The sequence below is a fragment of the Lepidochelys kempii genome, chromosome 14 (genome assembly GCF_965140285.1).
Source record: "Lepidochelys kempii isolate rLepKem1 chromosome 14, rLepKem1.hap1, whole genome shotgun sequence".
Taxonomy (NCBI): Eukaryota; Metazoa; Chordata; order Testudines; family Cheloniidae; genus Lepidochelys; species Lepidochelys kempii.
Window position 1 is genome coordinate 36,442,475 of NC_136393.1, and position 9,518 is coordinate 36,451,992.

The window sequence follows — 9,518 nt, forward strand, 5'->3', positions numbered from 1 at the left end:
ATTTCACAGAAGAACTGGTCCACCACGTTGCCTCCACAGAAGAATATTGCAAACATGTTCCCGGTGTGCAATGCAGAGTAGAGAATAACACTGCTCCAGGCACTGGCTGCCATTTGTATTAAAGCTCTCCTGTTCATTACTGTCTCCTAGTGCAATGGTTGGCAGATGAGTGATGTATCAATCGTATGCCATGATGGTCAGTAAGGCAAAATTTGCTGAAGCAAAGAATAAGAAAAAAAAAAGACTTGGGTGACACATTCAGAATAAGAAATTGATTTTGTGTTCATGAGGGAATTGACCATAGATTTGGGAATGGTGGCAGAAATGGAACCAAAGTCTAGAATGGACAGATTCATCAGGAAGAAGTACATGGGGTTGTGAAGGTGGCGGTCAAGGGCTATGGCTGTGATGATGAGAAGGTTCCCCAGCAGGGATATCAGGTAAAGCGGTAGAAACACCACAAAGATCAAAATCTGCAGCTCCCGAATATCAGAGAATCCCAGGAGAAAGAATTTGATCATGGTGGTTTGGTTGGACATTTTCTTCCTCAGTACACTCTGTGATGTCTGTGGAGGGAATGAGAAGGACAATGATCAGGATTAGAGTGACAGAGGGAATGGCCCTGTTTCTCCTTTCCCTAATATCTCATTCTAGGAATGTCAAAGGTACATAGAACTCATCACTTACAATGACTAGGTATTGTTAGTGCTCCTCACCTCTGACAATCAATCAGTAATATTATCATACTCGTGTAACCTCCTTCATCACTTTACCCAATCTGAGGATTCGGCACAGGGTGTGGCTTGATAAAATGTAGTATGAAGGATGGAACAATCACACTCCAAATCCAACAATTCTTGCAAACAAGGTGCCTCCTTTGCGACCATCACCAAGCTTACCACTTGGGCATGAATCTAATAGACTAAAATGCCAACACAGCCCTGTGTCTTCTATGTCTTCCGTGTAAGTTCTGTACACCCATTTACACCATTTATACTCAGCCAGCAGCAGTGCGGAGCTAGGCCAGGAGCTCTGGGTTCTACTCCCAGTGAGCTCCCATATGTCTTTGAACTGGGTCAGGATAGACAGGCTTTGGCTGCTTGGTTCAACTCTAACCCAGGGTCTAAAGGGGCTCCTCTTTATAAAATATTCTGTGCACTGCCAACATTACTCCTTATTCAATTGTTACCCCCACGCAACTATCCCTTTGAAAGAGAAATCACACAGATGGGATAGAATAAATGGGTTTGAAATCAGGCTCTTATCAGGCAATATTAATGTTCCCCAATTTATTTAACATTTACTGCTGGTTGGAAATTTTCAGCCGGGTTCTCTTTAGTGGGGATTGTTTTTTCAGCTAAACAATACCGCCAGCAACAATATCTTAGAACTTGTCTGCTTCCCTCAAACATTTTGGGTCATCCAGCACCAGGATGTTTTGGTCAATATCTATCTATATATCAGAATCTAGAAGCTAGGGGTACACGTATCTGAGAATCTTTCACCCCCACCCCCAGACCTTCTGAGACTGAACGGACAGAAATAGACTCAAACCTGTTGCTCTCTGCAGATGAACTGTGCGGAGCTGGCTTTGAGTATCACTGGCATTGAAGGACTGATGCTGCGGGAAGGTGATTTATTCATGTCTATTTCCTAAGGGCGAGCGGGACTCACTCCCTGGAGCCCTGCACAGCTCAGCAGCAGAGGCCCAGAGGCAAGTGCAGAGATGCCTAGGTGATAAAGCCAAAAGAGCCATTCTGTCCCTCAAGTCTGAGACCCACATAGTATGAGGCCTATGATGTCCCACAGCATTCCCCGATTCCAGCCCTGCTTCTGTGTTATCTGTGGGCCAGGATCGCAAAGAAGGAGACAGGCACCGACGGGGATTGATCAATGCTCCTAAATGAGCTTGGTGCCTATCATAAAAATAAAAGAAAGGGTAACCACCTTTCCGTATACAGTGCTATAAAATCCCTCTTGGCCAGAGGCAAAACCCTTTCACCTGTAAAGGGTTAAGAAGCTAAGATAACCTCGCTGGCACTTGATCAAAATGACCAATGAGGAGACAAGATATTTTCAAAGCTGGAGGAGGGGGAAACAAAGGATTCCTCTGTTTGTGTGATGCTTTTGCCGGGAACAGATCAGGAGGGCTGTCTCTGAACTTCTGTTAGTCAGTAAGTAATCTAGCTAGAAATGTGTTAGATTTCCTTTTGTTTAATGGCTAGTAAAATAAGCTGTGCTGGATGAAATGGATATTCCTGTTTTTGTGTCTTTTGGTAACTTAAGGTTTTGCCTAGAGGGATGTTCTATGTTTTGAATCTGATTACCCTGTAAGATAGTTACCATCCTGATTTTACAGAGGTGATTCTTTTACCTTTTCTTTCATTAAAATTCTTCTTTTAAGAACCTGATTGCTTTTTCATTGTTCTTAAGATCCAAGGGTTTAGAGAGCTGTTTTGACCGGATACATTTTAAACATGCTGTGTTTTGTTGCTCTGAATAAATAGACGTATCACACATGGGTTCCTGAAAAACCAAGGGGCTAATTCTCAGCTGGTTTAAATTGTCATCGCTCTGTTGAAGTCAATAGATCTCTGAGAATTTACACCAGCTGAGGATCTGGTCCACACTCACGATTATGAAATTAAAACTCACTTTGAATATTCTGTACAAAGGCCCTGATTCTGCAGCCACTTCAGCACATTCTCAACTTTAAACACATGAGTGGCTCCATTGAAGGTTTAAAGAAAAAACTTATACTTAAGTCCCTGTTGGTTATGGGTTAGGGCTATGGATAGGGCTTAAGAATAACACCAAACTGGTGTCAGACACTGACACTGTGCAAGGTACTGTCCTTTCCCAATCAATTAAAGCCCTGCAATTGGTGCACTGGAATTATTCTCCCTTTCTGGGTTCTGGATGATTAACATGAAATAACAGTTTATCCCAAAGCCAGAATCTCTGGGTCTTCGTCTCCAAACTCACCAGTACAGTGTGCCGCTTCCTCACTAACCTCTCCCTCCTGGACGTCCTGCTCACCAGCATGGTCATCCCCATGGTGAGCAATCAGGAGACGAGTTCCTTCCCTTGCTATCATGCCCAGGCCTACTTCAACTTCCTGATGGACTGCATGGAGTTCTTCCTCTTTCATATCATGTCCTTAGACTTCCAAATGGCCATCTCATACCTCCTGCAATACGTCACTATCGTGAGCAATCGTATCTGCCTCTGGCTGGTGGCTGCCTCATGGCAAGGGGTAACATTTGCAAAACCACTTCTGTGGCAAGGTTCCATTTCCAAAAATGCCTTAGTCACTCAGGCCAGATTTTTAAAGGTATTTAGGTGCGTTGTGAGATTTTCAAAAACATCTTATCACTTAACACCCATTGATTTCCATAGGTATTAAGCATCTAGTTTCTTTAGGTAATCCTCCATAGGCACCTAAATACCTTTAAAAATATGGCCATTTTATGTGTAGACGTGCCAAAGTCACATTTGAAAATAAGACTTTGGTACCTAAATAACTGGGTGGGGGATGATCATTTTACCCAATGGCAGTAAATGGAGGAGAATTTGTGTGCGCATAAGTGTGAGTGTGTGTGTGTTTATATGAGAAGAAGAGGGAGAATGTCTAGCGAGACAAGGTAGAGCCAGGTCTACAGTGGAAAAGTTTTGCTGATATAGCAATACAGACAAACTCTCCTACTGTAAATGGACTAGTAGTTTTGCTGGTATTGCTTACACTGGTTCTCTGAGAGAAACAAGCCACACCGCAAAAGCATTTGTAAGCTGGTTTAACCATGTTTACAAGAGGGGTTTTACTGGAATAGAAATGTTGCCAAAAAAATCACACTTCCAAGCTGACATTGCTATGATGGTGAAAGTTTCTAGTGTCGATCTGTTCTTTGTGTTTCTTTTTGTGAGATTACATTCTAAGTGCAATGTACTGAGACATTGCTTTCAGTGTGTCTTTGCTAGTCAAGTACGCTGCTCACTTGTGTGTTGTTGTCCGTGTACATTATTGTGAGTGTATACCTGAGTTGAAATCAGTGTGCATGTGAGTTTTCTATTCCTGTGTGTGTCCTTGAGAACAGACATGAAGTGAATGTACAATATCATGTGTTTATTACTGAAAAATGTTGTGTAACTTGTGTGTGTGTTGTCAGTGCTTCTTCTGGTGTTCGAGTGTGCATTATTGTTGTGTTTGTGAACACACAACATTGTGTGTTTATTAGTGAAAAAATATTGTGTGACTATGTGTGTGTAGTGAATACATCCGATGAAGTGAGCTGTAGCTCACGAAAGCTTATGCGCAAATAAATTTGTTAGTCTCTAAGGTGCCACAATTACTCATTTTCTTTTTGCGAATACAGACTAACACGGCTGCTACTCTGAAACCTACATGTGTGTTGTGACAGTGGATTATTGTTTGTGTGTTTCTACGTGTACATAATTGTGTATTTATGGGTAACTATTATTTTATGCATGTGTGTGTTTGGAAGTGAACATTAATAAGGACTTACCGCTGAGCTTGGTATCAAAATCAAAAGCTGCTGTCTTCCTGCAGCTCCTCAGCTAGTGCAATTTTAGTCCATTCAAAGGTGATGCCTACAATGCGTCATTTCCTCCCATGCCAAGGCCAGCTCATTTCAGGAGTCCTTCAATGTTTGTATTTTCTGTCTTGTTAATTTTAAAACAAAATTTGCAATAATTATTTTGAGCCACATTTTCAAAAGTCACTTTTATACTGCATCCTGAAAGGACTCCAGAATGGTGCAAAAAATTCCATATTGGGGCTTTTATTTTTAAGGGTGTCTAAGGAAGTTCGTGCAGTCAATAGGAATTCTGTACTTGTTCCAGGCCCAGGTCCTCCAAGGTATTATGCTCTCATGGGACTTGGTTTTTGGTTTTGCCACTGACATACTTGGTGGCTCTGGGCAATAGCCAATACTTGGTGCTTCACAGCAGGTGAAAAATCAACTCATCCAGTGCTGAACATGAAATGTATCTTATTCCTTATGCCCAGAGGCCAGCTCAGAAGAACTCAGTTCCCAGTCAGGCACCACATTAAATGGCGCCCATGGATGAATTTAATCTGAGAATGACATCAGCCTCATGATAGCCTCGAGTGGAAGGAACTGTTATAACTCAACTCTAGAGATGATCAGGAAAAAAAGTCCAATTATTCACTGCTCTGTCTATCTAAAGTGTCTACATGGCTGCCATGACTGCATTCCATCACAGTGTTTTCCAATGTATAAATTGCAGCGTTCATCAAACAAAATTTTCACAGAAAGTCTTAACTTTCCTTGAACATTTTCTGTTTTTCATTTAAAGAAATGAAAACTGGGAAAACAAATAGTTTTGCCTGAAAATTGTATTTTTAGTTTAATTTAATGTAATGTTTTTGACAGTTTTCAGACAAAAAGGTTCAGTTTTGAGAAATGTTGGGGATTTTCTTTAACAAAAAAACCACAAAATTTTCATGAGGAAACAAAGTTTCCAACCACCTCTGTTTTAACCACTAACTCTTTAATATATTTATCCTCCCCCCAACCCTACAAGCCAGGGCAGTACTATTATGTCCACGTTACAGATGGGAACTGTTGTCTGGACAGAATGACATGCCCAAGATCACACAGGAAACCCATGGCAAAACAAATAGCTGAGCTGGGTCTCTCAGGTTCCAGGTCAGTGTCCAAACCACCTGGACAATTCTTCCTCAGTCATTGCTATCACACTGTCTGGAACGGCTCACAACCATGAGTGCCAATCACAGGTCAGACGGTCAGAACACAGGGCAGACACCCCAAACTGGTGGTATATTCTATAATTAGATTTCACCAAGCCAGTAATAAATGTGAATTCCTGGATCGCTATATTAGTATTACCATGGAGCCACAGACAGTCCCCTAGTATCTCCAGCCAATCTTACCAACCAGTTAAACTGGACTTTGTGTTAAACGTTTATTAAAACAAAAAATCACATTCTATTGGGTTACTCCCAACGCCAAAGGGTCAGTCACTTATCTCAGGTCAATGGGCCTGTACCGGCAGCCACTTCTTACCAGCACACAATGCCAGCCGGTACCGGCCCACTTTCCCCAATGCTCAGCAGAGGCACTGGCTGTGAGTGGGACCCACTGGAATGTCAGCAATGCCAGAATCGCCCCTTTCTCTTGGGCTGGCTGCCCCACACTGTAACCCACTAGACCCCATTCCCCTCCTAGAGCTGGGATAGAACCCAGGAGTCCTGGCAGGGTCTCTCTCTCTCTAAAGACAGGTTTCAGAGTAGCAGCTGTGTTAGTCTGTATTCACAAAGAAAAAGGAGGACTTGTGGTACCTTAGAGACTAACAAATTTATTTGAGCATAAGCTTTCGTGAGCTACACCTGAAAATACCACTGAATGCATCCAATGAAGTGAGTTGTAGCTCACGAAAGCTTATGCTCAAATAAATTTGTTAGTCTATAAAGTGCCACAGGTCCTCCTTTTCTCTCTAAAGAGTTAGTAACAAAGTAAGAATATACATTACAATTTGAACCAGTTTCCCTAAAGTGATTTTCCAAAAGGTGTCAGACCACGTTAGTATTAGAGCTCAGTGGGTCTAATATTTATTTAATTTTCTTTCTTTTATATATGAAAGTTATTGAGAGGTTAAAGCAGGTAAAATACATGAACAGGTTTGGACAGTCCAAGTTTGTCAGTGCAAAGTGACAGCAGAGATGTGGTGTCTGCTAGTTTTCCATAAGTCTCTCAGGGTTACCAAGATAACTTTGGGGATCTCTGTCTTGCATCTGGAAAGTTCCCTGAAAGTGTCCAAACAGCTCAGAGAGACAGAACATCTTCAACATCTTCATAAATGATCTGGAGGATGGTGTGGATTGCACTCTCAGCAAATTTGCGGATGATACTAAACTGGGAGGAGTGGTAGATACGCTGGAGGGCAGGGATAGGATACAGAGGGACCTAGACAAATTGGAGGATTGGGCCAAAAGAAATCTGATGAGGTTCAATAAGGATAAGTGCAGGGTTCTGCACTTAGGACGGAAGAACCTAATGCACCGCTACAGACTAGGGACCGAATGGCTAGGCAGCAGTTCTGCGGAAAAGGACCTAGGGGTGACAGTGGACAAGAAGCTGGATATGAGTCAACAGTGTGCCCTTGTTGCCAAGAAGGCCAATGGCATTTTGGGATGTATAAGTAGGGGCATAGCGAGCAGATCAAGGGACGTGATCGTCCCCCTCTATTCGACATTGGTGAGGCCTCATCTGGAGTACTGTGTCCAGTTTTGGGCCCCACACTACAAGAAGAATGTGGAGAAATTGGAGAGAGTCCAGCGAAGGGCAACAAAAATGATTAGGGGTCTGGAACACATGACTTATGAGGAGAGGCTGAGGGAACTGGGATTGTTTAGTCTGCAGAAGAGAAGAATGAGGGGCGATTTGATAGCTGCTTTCAACTATCTGAGAGGTGGTTCCAGAGAGGATGGTTCTAGACTATTCTCAGTGGTGGAAGAGGACAGGACAAGGAGTAATGGTCTCAAGTTGCAGTGGGGGAGGTTTAGGTTGGATATTAGGAAAAACTTTTTCTCTAGGAGGGTGGTGAAACGCTGGAATGCGTTGCCTAGGGAGGTGGTGGAATCTCCTTCCTTAGAAGTTTTTAAGGTCAGGCTTGACAAAGCCCTGGCTGGGATGATTTAATTGGGGATGGGTCCTGCTTTTGAGCAGGGGGTTGGACTAGATGACCTCCTGAGGTCCCTTCCAACCCTGATATTCTATGATTCTATGATTCTATGAACCATTCCCTGGATCCATTCTTATAGCTGTCTTCCCTGGAAAGCAATCTGGCAAGTGTTCCTGTCAGCTCATTGCGAAGTTATTGGCCAAAACACGAGAGTTTTCAGGTGCCTAAGTAGCCCCTGGAATCATGATGAAATTATCCTTCCCACCACCACCAAAATTGGAAATGGTGCCCCTGAGTGCACAGAACCCTACCGTGCTTCCCTCAAGGGAACTGCATTAACAGGCAACTCTGCAACTGACCCCCATGCCTCTTCAAGTGACCCCCCCAGGCCTCTTGATTTCCTTGGCCACATGTATCCTGTCCCTATTCTGGTGGCTAATCCAGAAAAGGAGGGAAAGAGCTCACCACCGCGACCACCTGAGGGATGTGTTGGGCTGAGATCAGCTGGTCATAGCCGGCAATAGTGACAGAGTCTGAGACTTGAAGCTCCGAGAGTGACCTCTTACCTTTCTAGACCTGCCCTTCAGTCATACACAGTGATTGTAAAGTTGAATGTGAGAGTAACTAGACCCATTTTAAACCCTTCACCACACAAGACAAAGCCCGTAGGATTCATCATTAACTATTTATTTCTCCTCCCCTGGTTCCCTACAGCTACCAGCCACCTTCAAGCTTTCCCTCTTCTCTTCCAGGCTGTGCTCACTTGATTGCAGGAGCTCAGCGGATGGTCCAGCTTTGCTCTTTATCTTCCATTCTTCACCTCTTTGGATGGCTGCATTAGCAACAGAGCAGCCTGATGGAAATATTGAGTCCTCTGTCTCGGCAGGCAGGCCCAGCAGCTAAAGCCAAGACTCACTGAGAACAGGGGAAGGTTCGCCTGAACTGTCAGGAGTGGAGGCTTGGCCCATAGGGTAGGGTTACCATATTTGAACTTTCAAAAAAGAGGACACTCCAAGGGTGGGGGGGAGTGGTAGCCCTGCCCCCTATCCACTCCCTCCCACTTCCTGCCCTCTGAATGTCCCCCACAGAACCACCAACCCATCTGACCCCCCCCCTGCTCCTTGTCCCCTGATCGCTCCCTCCAGGGACCCCTGCCCCTAACCACCCTCCCGGGACCCACCTCCTATCTAAGACTTCCTTCTCCTTGTCTCTGACAGCCCCCTCCTTAGACCCCCCACCTTAACTGCCCCCCTCAAACTCCACCCCGTACCTGTCCCCTGACTGCTCTGTCTCCTGACAGCCCCACCCCCTATCCACACCCCTGACACCTGACAGACCCCCTCGTCTCCCACACCTATTCAACCGCTCCCTGTCCCCTGACTGCCCCCCAGAACCTCTGACCCATCCAACCCCCCCGCTCCCTGTCCCTTGACTGCCCTGACCCCTCTCCACACCTCCACCCTCTGACAGACCCTTCCAGAACCCCTGACCCATCCAATCCCTCCTGCTCCTGTCCCCTGACTGTCTCTTGGGACCCCATGCCCCATCTCCAACCCCCCAGCCCCCTTACCATGCTGCTCAGAGCAGTGTGTCTGGTGTGCGGAGCCAGACACAGTGCCGCGCTCCCCCACAACGCACGCAGCCCCGCCCCCCAGAGCGCTGCCGGCATGGGGTGCTGAGGCTGCAGGGGAGGGGGGCAACAGGGGAGGGGCTCTGGCTGCTGGAGGCCCCGATACGAGCGGCTCAATCCAGCCCGGCCACCCTGTCAGCCGCGCCGCGCTCTGCATTGGGAGGGAAATCAGAGTTCAGGGCTGACCAGAAAAGTTGTAGTA